Source organism: Odontesthes bonariensis, chromosome 16 (assembly GCF_027942865.1).
Source record: "Odontesthes bonariensis isolate fOdoBon6 chromosome 16, fOdoBon6.hap1, whole genome shotgun sequence".
Classification (NCBI taxonomy): Eukaryota; Metazoa; Chordata; class Actinopteri; order Atheriniformes; family Atherinopsidae; genus Odontesthes; species Odontesthes bonariensis.
In genome coordinates, this window is record NC_134521.1 from 23892832 (window position 1) to 23907358 (window position 14527).

The following is a 14527-nucleotide window of genomic DNA, read 5'->3' on the forward strand; positions in this document are numbered from 1 at the left end:
ACATGGCTACTGCCAAACAAAATCATCCTTCCCTGCACCACAAAAGTACAATTTCACCCGAGATTTCAGGCTTTTGAGGTTTACCATTACTCTGCTTGGTTGTGTAATTCACGTTTAAAAAAGCTATAGGTAACAATAGAGTGAAGTACTTAATGTTTTGCATTTGAGAAAGTTACATCTGATATCTGTTTTTGTGTGACTCTCACTTCAGATAGCTGCCTCTTTCTCTACTTGGCCCACATCAACCTCTCAACAGCCTTTTAATTGACTTTCCTCTGTCCACTTTCTCGCAAATCGCTGTTCATTGCCAGATGAGTACAAATGGTATAAGAACATTTTAACCATTAAGACCTGAAGCAAGTGCCCAGTATGCGCCCATTGTTAGAATACACTTGAGGGACACAGGTGTGTTTTTATTTTCTACTTAATTGTAAAAGAAGCAACAAGAGAAACAATAGTGTCTTTCTTTTTTCAACTTACAGCACCAAAATATCAGGAGTCATGACCGACTCTCATTCTTTCCTTTTTTCCTCATCCCCCTGCATTCTTTTCTTTGATTCTTGCTTTCCCTCCTCTTCTTTTTTGTCGTTGTCTTGATAAATGTTACATCGTGCATAAATGTTTTAGCGCCACATACAATTTTGATGGGGGCGCCACCATTCCAGTGTCTCTTTAGAATACAGTATGTAGGACTAATTGTGCCATGCGCAGTTAATCCTTCTTTCCTTCCACTTGAACGCAAAAAGGTGAATAGAGGACAGTCTTTCGTACCATGTGACATTAGTATTCTTAACTCTGCGGATTGACTAATGAGCTTTTAAACCGATGTGGAGATGAGCTGTTATAAATGTGCAATTTAGCAGCAGTTTTGTTTTTTCAATAAAACACTTTTTTTTCCCAACGTATTTTTTTCTTTCTGTTCTGGTCCGTCCATCGTGAAGCTTCTAACATCACTCTGCTGTTGATCAGTCAATGATGCTGCAAGTGTTTGTCAGCTGACAGACAGCCCTGCAGGGTCAAAGGGTAAAACATTTATTAAAAAAATGCATATTACCTTTAACAACATCTGCCGGACGCTCTCACTTAAGGGACTGAGGAGCAGCAACATCCCTATCATCTGTCACTTTGTTTTTCTATTCCTGTCTAGATGATCATGTCCAGGTTCAACCGCCGAGTGGTGTTAAATGTTTTCAGAGCTTACCAAAGGCCATTACATACTGCAACAGACGCTCCACTTTGACTCTTATCACACAAGTTTTTACATTAATTTATTAAACTTTAGGGTACCTTAAAAGTATGTCACATTTATGCTTAGCTTCAACTTAAACCAATCCTGAAATTAAGCAAAACTCCTTCAACAGAATCATCAAATTTGCTGTTTTCTACTCTCTTCTTTATCCATGGCAAGGTGTCTTGTGTGCACTGATGTTAGAGCGCTCAGACAAACATGTACACTCACGCACACACAGGTGTCGCTTTCCTGTGAGATGAATCTGCAGCCGCAGCGCGTTTGGCGTGCAGCGGCTGACGTCAGGAGCGGAGCGGAGCGAGAGGAGTTGAAATAGGGCAGAGCAGGAGCCGAGCGCTGAGAGGAATCCAGCCCGTGGAGCCGGAGGATGACAAGCTGCTGCTGAGAGTTGAGACGCGCTACCCGTCGCTACTAACGCAGCTGCTACTCATACACCAGCCCCATAATTAATCGGAGCGGGAGGAGAGAGGTGGAACTACTGAGCACAGTTTGGACGAGTCGCTGCGTGGAAGCCTGTAGCATTTTGCACGATTTTCGTTTCTTTCTCTTGCCTCGGAATATCACAGGTAAGGAGGAGGCTCTGTTTACTACGGCTATTTTCTTATTTCCTCACAAGTTTGCTTGTTTTGTGTGCATGTTGTTGCTTTGCAATTGTAGTGTGAGGGAATGGAAGCTGTCAAGAGAGTGGCTTTAAATTGGAATTAGTTTTATCTGAGGACAATGCCATCAATAATAGAGAACGCCAGAAATTCCAGCCTGAGAGGGATGTGTGAGGTGCAGCCTTCTAGCGCAGGGCGATGTCAATGACAATCTGTGACAGTGTTTAACTACACTGCCTGGTTTGTCGCCTTGTGTCTGGCGCAAACCGGGCAGTGATTAATCATTTAATATGACCAGATGCCAGCTTTGGTACCCTCGCCTAACCGTACCAGGTTCTACCTGCTCGAAAGCAACATGACGGTGGTCGATAAATGGCTCCGACTGGACTTCCCTGTCCGGATGCGCCAGGTTCCCTCAAGCAGCAGAAGAACTGAATTATAACACTGGGACGCGCGTATCCCTCCCTGGACACTCTGGCATGGATTCCCGGTCGCAACACCCCCTAACCTCCCACGCTCCCACCAGTCGGTCAATTCATTTGGCAGGACGTTGGCAAGACTTCATCTAATTGAGGCACATTGGCTCACCAGCACGCAAAAACTCTTAAGAGCGAAAGGGAAGGAAAGCCTTAAGGAGATTTCCATGTCTGATTGTGTTAAATGAGCTGCTTCGGCACTCTCTTATGGGAAAATCCTATCAGTGTCACCAGGGATCCGGCAGAGCAGCAGAAAAACCTCCGTGACGGCCAGCGGAGTCGGAAATGAGGATTGCTCAGCGCGCACGCTGCCGTGTTGTACAGCGCAGGAGCTCTCCGTGGTGCTGAAAACGCTCCAGTCTCCCATTCCCTGCCCTTTACCTTCCCTTCCTGCTCCACTCTACTTGTAGTTTTGTCCGATGTCGTTTCCACCTGGAACATATAGCCAGGCGCATGAACAGTAAACGCACGTGCAAAATATGCTGCGACCTGGGTCAATGTCTCGCTCTTGAGTGAGAAGCGAATGACAGTGATTCTTAGCCGATTCTGCGTGTGCGACATGCAGCGCTTCAATTTACGTTTTGTTGTTCTTTGAAGGTGGGGAAAAGAAACAAGCAACTCAGTTAGGATGTGTAAGTCAAATCAGTAAAGACTTGGTGAGAGCAAATAACACCATTAAAGTGGCACGAAAACTAGAATAAAACCACTTCTAATCACCCGTCATTAAACATGCCCTGGGGTCAGCTTGAAAAATAAAGATGTAACCCAGAATAGTGACTCAGTCAGGCATATTGTAGTTTGTAGTCTGGTGTGTAACTTATTAGCAGTCTTACAGAGAGCCATTACCGAGAGTCCGGCAGATTATAGCTGGTTGTTGCTTCAGAGACGGCTTAATAGTGGGATGACTCACACTGACAATGAAGATACACCGCAGCATCCACACACACACACACACACACACACACACATCCACATGCACAAAAACAAATCCCCACAATAACAATCCAATCATTAGAGTTGAATTAGGCTTCTGGAGGGCTCAGCTGATAACCAATTAAACTCTGCAAAACCAGAAGCAGCTTAAAGCAGCATTCGTGCATGCCGTGAATGCATGTGTGCTATAAATCGTGGGGATTACTTTGATAAAGAATGAATCTCAAGAATAACAGAAGAGGTACAATACGCCTTTGTGTATGCAGAGCTTTCACATGCTTCTACAGTTTTTGTATGACATTGATATGCACCTGGTTGCTTATTTATCCAGGCTTCCAGACTGCATTTAAATACATCATCGCAGGTAATTGACCTTTTGGGTGACACTGACCAAATGGTACAGTGAGATTTCCTTCTCCAATAAACGGCTACACAGTGTCAATCGTTATGTTTCTTTGCAGTTATGGGCTGATTTGATTTCGAGTTGCTTTAACAAATACACTTTGTACATTAGGTAACCAAGAAACCAATGTCCATTTCTATTAGAAATCAGTATAACTATACAAGGAACATGTAATTGATCCTGTCTAGTAATACTCTGCTTGGAAATGGTCAGAGTTTAGACTCAACAACAGAACAGGAGGTTGGAGTTCAGTGTCTTGCTCTTGGCTCTTTTTCAATATGCAGCTGACACATGAATTTGAGTTATGGTGGTTTTGATTAAAAATTAATCTTTGTCTACATGACTGATCACCTGTTCATATTTCAAAATAATGAAAAAGAAGGAAGCCTGTGTTGCAATGTTTTTTGTGCAAATAACCTTTTTTTTTTTTTTTTTTACATTGTTTAGTTTAAAGAGTTCCTCAAAAAGATAGAAGTGATTTATCTTGTGTTGATTTTGGTCTTTTAGACAGAATGTTGGATGGCTGCAGGACAAAGATTTTCATGGTTTCAGAATCTGTTTATGTACAAGTATTTCATATCATGCAGCAACTGGTCAAATAGTCAAAGCAAAAGGTTCTTGTTACTAAAAGTCTTCTTTGCAGATACAATGCCCCCTCCATCATGAAAACCATATTTTAAACTCCCACCACACATAGATAACATTTATCATGGCATATCATGTAGAATATATGAACACAAATAGTTAAATGCTGCTGGTGGAGGTTATGAGTTGTGGGCAGGTTTTGTTTTATTATCTTGTCAGTGCCATATACTGAGTAGGTATGACCCAGTCCTTTTTAATAAAGTTGGAACTTCAGTCAACAATCACACAGAAATAGCTGTTGACTAGGATTTCATTAATATTTCATGAAGATAAAGTAATATTTTCGAAGTAATTTTAATTCACCACTGTTTAAATAGTCAAGAACAGAGCATGGTGCAAAGTTTGCCTGATTAATAGTGATGAGTTTATTCCCCCTCTTCAAAGTTATCCCCTACAGTTTAACCATATGTAATTATTTGCCTTCATTTATGTATCTCATGGCTTTAATTTCCAAATTTCTAAGAAATACAACAGTGTAATAAGCCATACTCCAAAACTAAGGTCCAAAATGCATGACAAGATGAGAGTCGTAGTCTGCACTCATTGAGATGGGGCTTACAAGATTAGTTTTCAATTGAACTGATTAAAATTTTCCTCATGGATTTAAAGGGTACATACTCACACACACTACCTATACTGATTAAAATGAGACCCATGACAATGAAAAGCACTTAATAAGAATGACTCAGAAACTGAGGTAGGCTGGTAACTTGCTCCATTACATTCTGCACACTTTTCATTCCACAACCCATTACTGTGCCTGTCGGCTGTCCTCATAAGTCCCCTGCACTCCCCATAGAGTGCAGGGCAGCAAACTGTAGGCAACACAGTTCACTTGAAATTCCGATCACCAGTGTTGAACTTCGAGAAATGACCTTTTGCTGCTGCATCCCATAAGAGCACAGAGCACGAGCAGAGCAGCTCTGACCAAATAGAGCTCACTGCCTCCTGTGCCTGAATGGAGCAAACCGATGGAAAAGTAGGCAGAGACGGAGGAATGTGTGGAGGGGTTACAAAAAGGTCACCTGGCGTATCTCTTCTCAGCATCGACTTTAGTCTGGCAGCTGCCGAGTCCTTTCTGCAGTTATTCCTCACTCACCTGTTTAAAACTCCCAAACAGCAGTTCCTCTGTTTGGAAAGGTGGGTAAGCCATTGCCCAATTAGTTCTACTCACTGAACTTCTTTTGTGATCAGTTTTTCATTAAATAAAATTGTTGAAGGGTTCAAGTGTGACCGGATCTCTACAGACCATTAGCAGTAAAAAGATCTTCTAACAATTGGAGCTTTAAATAGTAGTTTTATCCAAGCAACTGTGTTTAATTTAATGTTTAACTAAAGCTGATAAAGATCTTCTTGACACCTTAGCAATGACCACTAGTGTTAGAGATCAGTTGCTCGGGAAATAATCAATTAAGATGCAATTTTCTTAAAAGATTTAGATTTGCTTCTACACTGTATTTCACAACCTGTGCTACAGTGTAAGTTTATTAGGAGAAGGGTATCACTTGATTTTGATCAAATGAGGTTGATCTTTTGGAACAAAGTTAATGAAAGTTTTAAATCTGACCTATGGTACGATAAAGAAAGATTAGGGGGTAGGCTTTAAAAGTTATTTTTTTAGTCTGCTAATTTGGTTTTTCAGTTATCTTTTTCTGTTATTTCAGGCAAAAAATGTCACATTCTGAATTGTGAAGCATTGTGAAGCAATAATTAGTACAAGCATGGGCTGAGAATTACCACTTGTCAATAATGCATGTGAAGCCCCTTAAAATATCAATTTGACGGGAAAGTCCCTTCATTCTTGGTTTATGGAGAAAATGTATAACATGAAGGCAATTGTAATTTCATGTAGGCAGCATCTAGTGAGGACCAAAGGCACTGAGAAATTAATTGTTAAATTTGTCAATGATGTATGCAGGGATATTGATATTTCAGTATGTTATTTGGGAGGAATCTTCTGCCTCTTCACATGCATTAATTTCTGGCTGCTTCAGTGATGCATGAGGTTTGAAATGACAACACATAGTGATCTACTTACTCTTTATCTAGCCATAATTATGTATACAGACCACAAAGTGCCTCAGAGGAGCCATTTATGCTTTTTCCAATGCAAACCTCTCTCACGATGTTTGCTTGGCACATTGCTGCTGCCGTACAATTAGCAGATGCAGTACTTTTGGCCAGGCAGGCCACCCTGTTGTGGCACAGCAGATTCCCCCGATATCCCATTTGCTCTTATGCCTTTGTCATGCAGCCTGTAGGGGATTTATAGATTTAACAAGTCACTCTGTTTGTGTGTCTTTCAGACACACCTGACAAACAGGATGTGGGCTCTAACACCCAGGGGCTGCCAATCTGGTCACGGAAACTTATCAGGGGAAAAAGTCAATATTAGAAAAGCAATGTGAGGCAGGAAGAGAATAGAATGTGATCCAGAAGAAGAAGTCGCTGTTCTTTCTTTTTGTCTCTCGTGTCAAGATTGGATCTTATTGCCATCGAACAGCCTGGGGCTCTGTCTCTTTTACCGAGAAAGAAAGTGGTAAAGAGAAGGTGTCAGACATTGGCTAATTTGGAAGTTGATATGGGTATCTGGATTTAAAGCACCACAATCTGCTTTGCATTAACTCTGAGGTTTCTGCCTTTTTGGGACAACTGTTGCACTTTTTAAAAAATTGCTTACATCTTCTTTTCTGTGCTTGTGGTACTCACTGTACTGGTGGCTTTTTTTCTCACCTTTTTTTTGTTTTTCAGATTTATTTGGTAGAGTTCCATGGAACAACTTTTGCTCATATGAAGATATTGAATACAAGATGTATGTTTCCTTCTTCTTGTTTGCTTCAATTAAAGGACATTATCTATGTTTTAAGCCAGTTAAATAAACTCTCCTTTATACTGTGCAAGCCAAAGCCAACCATTATTTCCCCATTCATTATAATATAGTACGAAAACTGGCAATTGGCAAGTTTTGAACTTTTTTAAATTTCTGTTTTACTTGAAATATACATTGTCGCATGAAATTACAAGACACATATCAAAGTGATATTCCTCTGTGAACCAAGTGTCTTTTTCAGCTTATTTCCCTGTGCTTAAAACGTACACTTTGTCCCCAACTATCAGTGACACAGTTTCTTCTTTACTCTGAGTTTGGGAACATGGCACTCTATTATATTTGTAGTCAGTACCACATTCAGTAAAACCTCCCCATGCTGAAATACTAACAAGCACTCAAAATTTGTGGCTGTGAATAATACCATGAACCTCTGTTTGATTAACATTTGTTTAAAAGCTCAAGTCGTCATGTCATCAAAATGCTGCTGTCTCATCAGGGCATGTAAAGGGACACTTGGCTACACTAGCATTTATTTATGTCTCTATAATTTCCTCTTTGCATTTCTTAGCCGAGCCCATTTATGTCAGTGTTTTCTTTTTACATATCCCAAATGCAAATAACAGGAGCTGCCGTTCAGAGTGCGACTGTTTTACAACACAGCCACAGAGACCGGAATTGGAAAAGGCAAACAGCGCTTGCGGCTACCTCAACTTGCAGTCAGAAGAATGGCCTCAAAGCAGTCGCTCATGGAGTGAAGCTTTTTGTTCTTACTTTATAAACAACTTCTAAATTTTGGAGGAACCGGATCTGTCTAATCTGATTTCCAAACAATGGGTGAGAAATTGAGCCCATAACACTCTGAAAGCCAGACCCCCCTCATTTACATATTAAGGCAGAAATGCATAAAGTGATAAAAAAGACAAACAAGTGTAGAAAAGGGACATGGAATCAAATGCCAGTGACTGGATGTTTGTCCACATGTTCAATACAGTACACTATAGTTCACAATTCAGACTTCAAAATTGTGAGATGACATTTTTTGTGAGTCCAAAACTCCATCGTCCATGACAACAATTATTTAAAAAAAAAAAAAATTGAACCATTTTTGACATCTAAACTTAACCTTGTGCATCAATTCTAAGCCTAACCAGGCACTTCTAATTCTAACTTCTAACCGTTACCATTAGCGAGTGGGACCAAAGTAGAAAAGGATTTAATCATGGAAGTAGAAAAGTGAATGTACTCAGAAAAAAGCTGTGAAAAAAGATTTGGATCAAAACCAGCAATCTCTTGCTTGTTGAACTTATACCGCACACTATTCCAATAAAGTATTTTTTGACACTGAGGTTAAGTATTTTTTGAGTCTCTATTGAGAAGTTTAACAGGGGTTAAAGTCCCCACTGTATTCACATTCTAGTCGTGAACTTTGTGGTTTGATGCTGGACAGGTAGCGTAATAAGGATGTATGAGGGCACAGGCCAAACACAAAAAAGTTGTGACCTGTATTAGCAGAATAATGGGCCTCATGCAAGAACATTTTCGTATTTTTATTCTAAATTTCTCTCACTTTTTTCGTATGAAGGTCTTGTACGAACACGCCACGTCAGATTCAACAAACGCTCTTAACTTCGGAAAAAGTGTGAAAACGACCTGCGTAAATGATGAATGCCACCCGTAAGTACTTAAGTGCAGCTGCACGAGGATAGTGAATTTGCATACTCCACGCCCAAAATTATACCATATAAGGTGCGTAACCTTCCTCTCTCCTGTGCCAGGAAGTGTTGAGTCATGAGAATGGCATCAATGTGCAAAAAGAACTTTATGGGCTCTGAGATTGAAGTTCTGCTTTCAGAGATCCAAAAGAGGAAAATCTGTCATTTTTAGCAGTGTCAACAGTGGAATTACGGGACGTGCTAAAGCGAAGAAATGGGAAGTTAATACAAGTAGGGATGTCCCACTCAGGTTTTTTTGCCCCCCCGAGTCTGAGTCATTTGATTTTGAGTATCTGCCGATACCGAGTCCCGATCCTATACTATAGAAAACGTAAAATACGAAAAAATTTGGTGAATGCGCAAATTCTCTTAAATCACTCCTACGCACGACATCTGTTCGTATGAATGGTTGTTGCATGAGGCCCAATGATCCTAAAGATCATAAGGGGCACAATAGAGCTGAGGGGAACTGCTTTCAGGGAAAAGTGCATAGTCACACCATACAAAGAGCCAAATGATCTATTTCTAACAGTGAAAAAAGTTTAAAAAAAAGTAAAAAAAAAAAAAAAAAAAAAAAAAAACAGTCTTTTGTTTAGAGTGAAACTATGGGAAAACCAATTTAATAACTAAAGGTTAGAGATCGCTGAGGGCTTAAAGGGACAGCCTGTGGGCTGGTATCAGGAAGAGAAGAGGACGATTAATGTAATAAGTTCAACTTTACCAGAGAGATAAAAGAGAGAAAAAAATCCAATTATTCCCTCCCTTGTTCCAAATGAGAAATCATATGTAATTGTATGATTTTTTTCTTAATTACTTCCAACTTTTCTATTTGAGCCAGATCTCTTGAACTGAGGTGTCTGGCTGCTGGACTGATAAAGATTCAAGGGGCGGTGCTTATAAGCCTCTCATTTTACGATGAGTAACTATTTATAACCTTATCTTTCCAAATAAGTCAAATAAGTGTATTCTGGAAAACACCACTGCAGACTATCCTGATTTAGATCACATTTGGAAATAAAAGACTAATAATAATAAGGGGGAAAGGTTGACAGGATGTGCCCTGTTCACCCAGAGTGTGTGAAAAACAACCGCGGTCAGAACTTGTGATCTTGATGCACAGCTGGCTGACAGACTGACACTGTCAGTATCTTCTCCAACCACACAGGAAGGAGAATGAAATGTAGACGAGGGAATCGAGAAACGGTTTGGGCACAGGCGATTCTCTTGGTGGCTCTATTTCATACTACACAGACAGCCATCTGTGGAGGGGGTTGTTTGAAGCTGAGTGCGGGCAGACATGCTGGCAGATGCAGGTTGATAACAGATATTTTACAGAAGACGAGCATCAGTTTGAGGCAGCACTCAGAGCAACAGCGTGCAAAGAGATTTGTTCCAAAATGGGCCATGCAGGAAAAATGTGACACCTACTTTGTTACAGTGATTGACGGAAGCCATTTCTCTTTATATCCTACTTTCATTAGGTAGTAGGTTAACAGTTCTGTCACACTGAATAGCTGAAGAACATCATCTCAATTAATGAGAACGATATTTTGACGTGCATGAATAAAAATGTTGAAATTACATCTGTGCAGCAAACATTGCCTAAAGCGAGGCTTCATATGCAAAATATCTTACTTGAGGCTGGTGAAATGCATATCATACAGTTCCAGCATTCACAGGTGTTGCTTTTTCGGTCCCTGCAATCCTTTTTAAACACTCAGCAACTTGCATGGTGGAAAGACGCATGCCAACTGGGGAATGACTGTCGCACTGGAACTGCATGTGTCATTTGTAACTGTGACAGCAAACCCACCTGGAGTGGTGCAGAGCTGGAGCAGGAAGAGCAGGAAGGAGAACTCAGCCTGATCACCTCATAGCTCAGCTAAAAAGGCCTCTCTCCCACTGGCATTACGGAGACAAACAGAGAGGCTACATGACTGCAGGCAGGGCTGATTTGCATGTAAGTTTTGAGTTTGACTACACGCTACTTTAGTCAGTCAGATTTTTTAAGGATTATATTGAGCTTTGCGAATACACTGCTGTCTAAAGTAACAATGTCAGGAATTGATCCGACTGCGTCCTTAACTTTTGTCATAGTTACCACAGCTGCTGGAACGTTTTATCAGTGAGCCATGAGCTCATTTGGGCCACTTGTTTAAACTGCTGTGCCAGGTGTTCTTTTATGCAATGCAGCCTTCTTGTGAAATATTGCAAATCAAAGGTCAGAAAGCCACTGATCATTAACTGCGTGTTAAGGCTGAGGATGCCTGAGAATTTTCATCCATTATTACTGCAGAAAGCTCCAAGATTAGTGACATTTTTGGGCTGTCTGGCATGCATTGCTCTTTTAAGGTTTTAAAATAATGTTTAGGTCAGGTTACTGGCAGAGCCACGTAGAAAACTTCAACTTGTGCTTGCTGAAGTGGCCCATTGGGGATTTGAAAGTGTGTGTGTGTCAAGGTAGTTCATAGAACGAAATTCGAGGTGGACAGAAATTCTTAGCATAAACTGAATTAAAGGCTACTTTTTTTTCTTTGGATACATGGGAGACAACATGAGATTTAGTGTCTTGCCCATGGGCACGCTTACATATTTTCTGGGAAGCTTGGAATTGAACCCCTGACCTTTCGATTAACAGATGAATGATCTTCCTCCTTAGCTACAGCTGCTCAGGCTTTCTGAGTATTTATGCTGCTCCTCTCTGTCTAAAGTTCTACAAAGCTAAAATAAAAGGCTACTTCATGCCCAAAATAATACCATATACGGCTACGCTTTATGCCAGGAAGTGTTGAGTGCCGAGTCATGAGAATGGCATCAAGGCGCAAAAAGAACAACTTTAGGGGCTCTGAGATTGAAGTTCTGCTTTCAGAGATCCAAAAAGGAAAATCTGTCATTTTAGTAGTGTCAGCAGTGGACCTGCTAAAGCGAAGAAATGGGAAGCAATTACGAGTGCTGTTAATTTTGTGTCACCTGTAGTTGATAATGTCACCGAAATAAGGAAGAAATGGTTTGATATTAAAATAGCTTTAAAAAAAAAAAACGTCTCGCCATGGGCTGGCGCTCGATGACTGCAACTAAGGCCGTGCAATCAGTTGTTGCCTCATCATGATGGCACTTTGATGGGGCGCTCCATGAGAGGGGTCTTCTGTCATGTTGTCTGCCGGCTGCACAGCCGGCCCAAGGCATATGCCAACTACGCGGTCGCTTAGGGCCACCAGGGGGCCCCAGAGAGCACTGAGACGTTGTGATAAAAAAGTAAATATATACATGAAATTAAAATAACATTGAATAATTTAAACGAAATTGTATTACACCAGAAAAAAAAAAAAGAATTTTGACAAAATACTAATACTAGGTTAATTTATGCCTCCTGTTGGCTGCTGCCACCATTGGGCAAAATTATTTAAGTATTTAATTTTGATTACAACTTTATTTTTCTGTAAGATAATGTGAATGTCATTTGATTCTATTTTGTATTTTGAACATTTTGCCCACCATTGCACATCTGAAAGAAATTTAATGTCATCCATCCATCCATCCATCATCTTCCGCTGGTCCGGGGATCGGGTCGCGGGGGCAGCAGCTTGAGCAAAGAGACCCAGACGTCCCTGTCCCCGGCCACTTCCTCCAGCTCTTCCGGGGGGACCCCGAGGCGTTCCCAGGCCAGCCGAGAAACATAGTCTCTCCAACGTGTCCTGGGTCTTCCCCGGGGCCTCCTCCCAGTGGGACGGGCCCGGAACACCTCACCGGGGAGGCGTCCAGGAGGCATTCTCGCTAGATGCCCGAGCCACCTCATCTGACTCCTCTCGATGCGGAGGAGCAGCGGTTCTACTCCGAGCCCCTCCCGGATGACCGAGCTTCTCACCCTATCTCTAAGGGAGAGCCCAGACACCCTGCGGAGGAAACTCATTTCGGCCGCTTGTATTCGCGATCTCGTTCTTTCGGTCACTACCCACAGCTCGTGACCATAGGTGAGGATAGGAACATAGATTGACCGGTAAATCGAGAGCTTCGCCTTCTGGCTCAGCTCCTTCTTCACCACGACGGGCCGGTGCAGAGCCCGCATCACTGCAGACGCCGCACCGATCCGTCTGTCAATCTCCTGCTCCATTCGTCCCTCACTCGTGAACAAGACCCCGAGATACTTGAACTCCTCCACTTGGGGAAGGATCTCATTCCCGACCCGGAGAGAGCATTCCACCCTTTTCCGGCCGAGGACCATGGTCTCGGATTTGGAGGTGCTGATTCTCATCCCAGCCGCTTCAAACTCGGCTGCAAACCGCTCCAGTGAGAGCTGAAGGTCACGGCCTGAGGACGCCAGCAGAACCAAATCGTCCGCAAAAAGCAGAAATTTAATGTGTTTACTATAAATGCAGTCTCCAGCCTGCTGATGTTACTTTCAAATAGTTAAATTGATGAGCCATATTTATACATCAATCTTTATGTAGAAGTTAATTAAACCATATTTATGAGTTTGCTATCCCTTTAAGGTTAAAAACCAGAATGACACCTGTATAATGTAAGATGATTACAAATAATGCTAATGATTGTGGGTCCGTTACACACATAACAGTGTAGCCTATGGAATAATGAGGCATCTGGAGCTGAGGTGATGGTAGGGGGGCCCCAAATGAAATTCTGCTTAAGGCCCCATAAAGGCTTGGGCCGGCCCTGGCCGGCTGGTTCAGGTAGTGGGAGACCCTCGTTCATGGGAATATTGTGCAAAACGCAGGGCCTATAGAGCAGTCAAAGTTATTGCTTCAAAGTAATTAAATATACAATCCATTAGCCAAGCAAACGTGATTCGAATAACAGCGGACTATTTTACGAAACTCCTACGACAGGTCTGGATCACTTGTAAATTCTGTTCGTACCTGAAAGAAGACTTAAAATACGAAAAAATTTGGTGAGTGCACAAATTCTCTTAAATCACTCGTAGGGATGATATAAGAACAAATCTGGTCGTATAAATGGTTGTTGCACGAGGCCCAATGTTTCATCTGTATCTTTTGAGGATTTTCAGGACGTAGGTCTTTGGAAGTATTGAGTAGCAGAAATATTGACTTTGTGGTTCCCATATTTTTTCATGTCACTATATAAGTTGGACTCAAATTTATTGACTGAGCACACCTGCAGGGAATTATACTCTTATCATCAGTGCTGCTTCAGTATTCTGAATAACATTAGTGAATATGAAAATAGATGAAGTAGAAAATGAAAAACTTTTGGATGGACCTGATCCCCCACATTCATGCTTAATATTAAAAGAAAAAATATGCCACAAGAGAAACAGTGTTAGTCAGCACCATTGTGGTAAAACATATATTCTTGGATCCTGTAGTTCCTGTCTTGTACGAAGACAAGTTATAATCAAATATTACAATTGCATCATCATGGAATTATTATTTCGTCCCTCTCTAGGCTCAAAATTGGTTCTAATGTGGCCAGAGTGGTTTCTTGATGTCTGTTGTTTGTTATTTTTTTTTATTTTTATAAATTTGTTTACTAAAACTGCTGAGAAGAGAAGTTGAGCAGGCGAAGCTGCCCAGAGGAGTTCCATCACTTTGAACCTTTCACATTTTGATAGACCAAAACTTATGAGGCACGATGGATTTGAATTACAGGAAAATATTTGCATATATAGTGTATATTTTGAAGTGAAATATCTGATTTCATCCTA

At 41.3% G+C, this 14527-nt stretch overlaps 1 protein-coding gene across 2 annotated transcripts in view; it reads left to right on the plus strand.

The window, feature by feature from the left end:
* The first annotated feature begins 1597 nt into the window (after positions 1–1597).
* fstl4 (follistatin-like 4) overlaps positions 1598–14527 on the plus strand; it is a 228075-nt gene continuing 215145 nt past the window's right edge. For both annotated transcript variants that reach the window (XM_075486657.1, XM_075486658.1), the window contains exon 1: positions 1598–1815. The gene's annotated coding sequence lies outside the window, so the exon portion shown is untranslated. The remainder of the gene's footprint in view (positions 1816–14527) is intronic.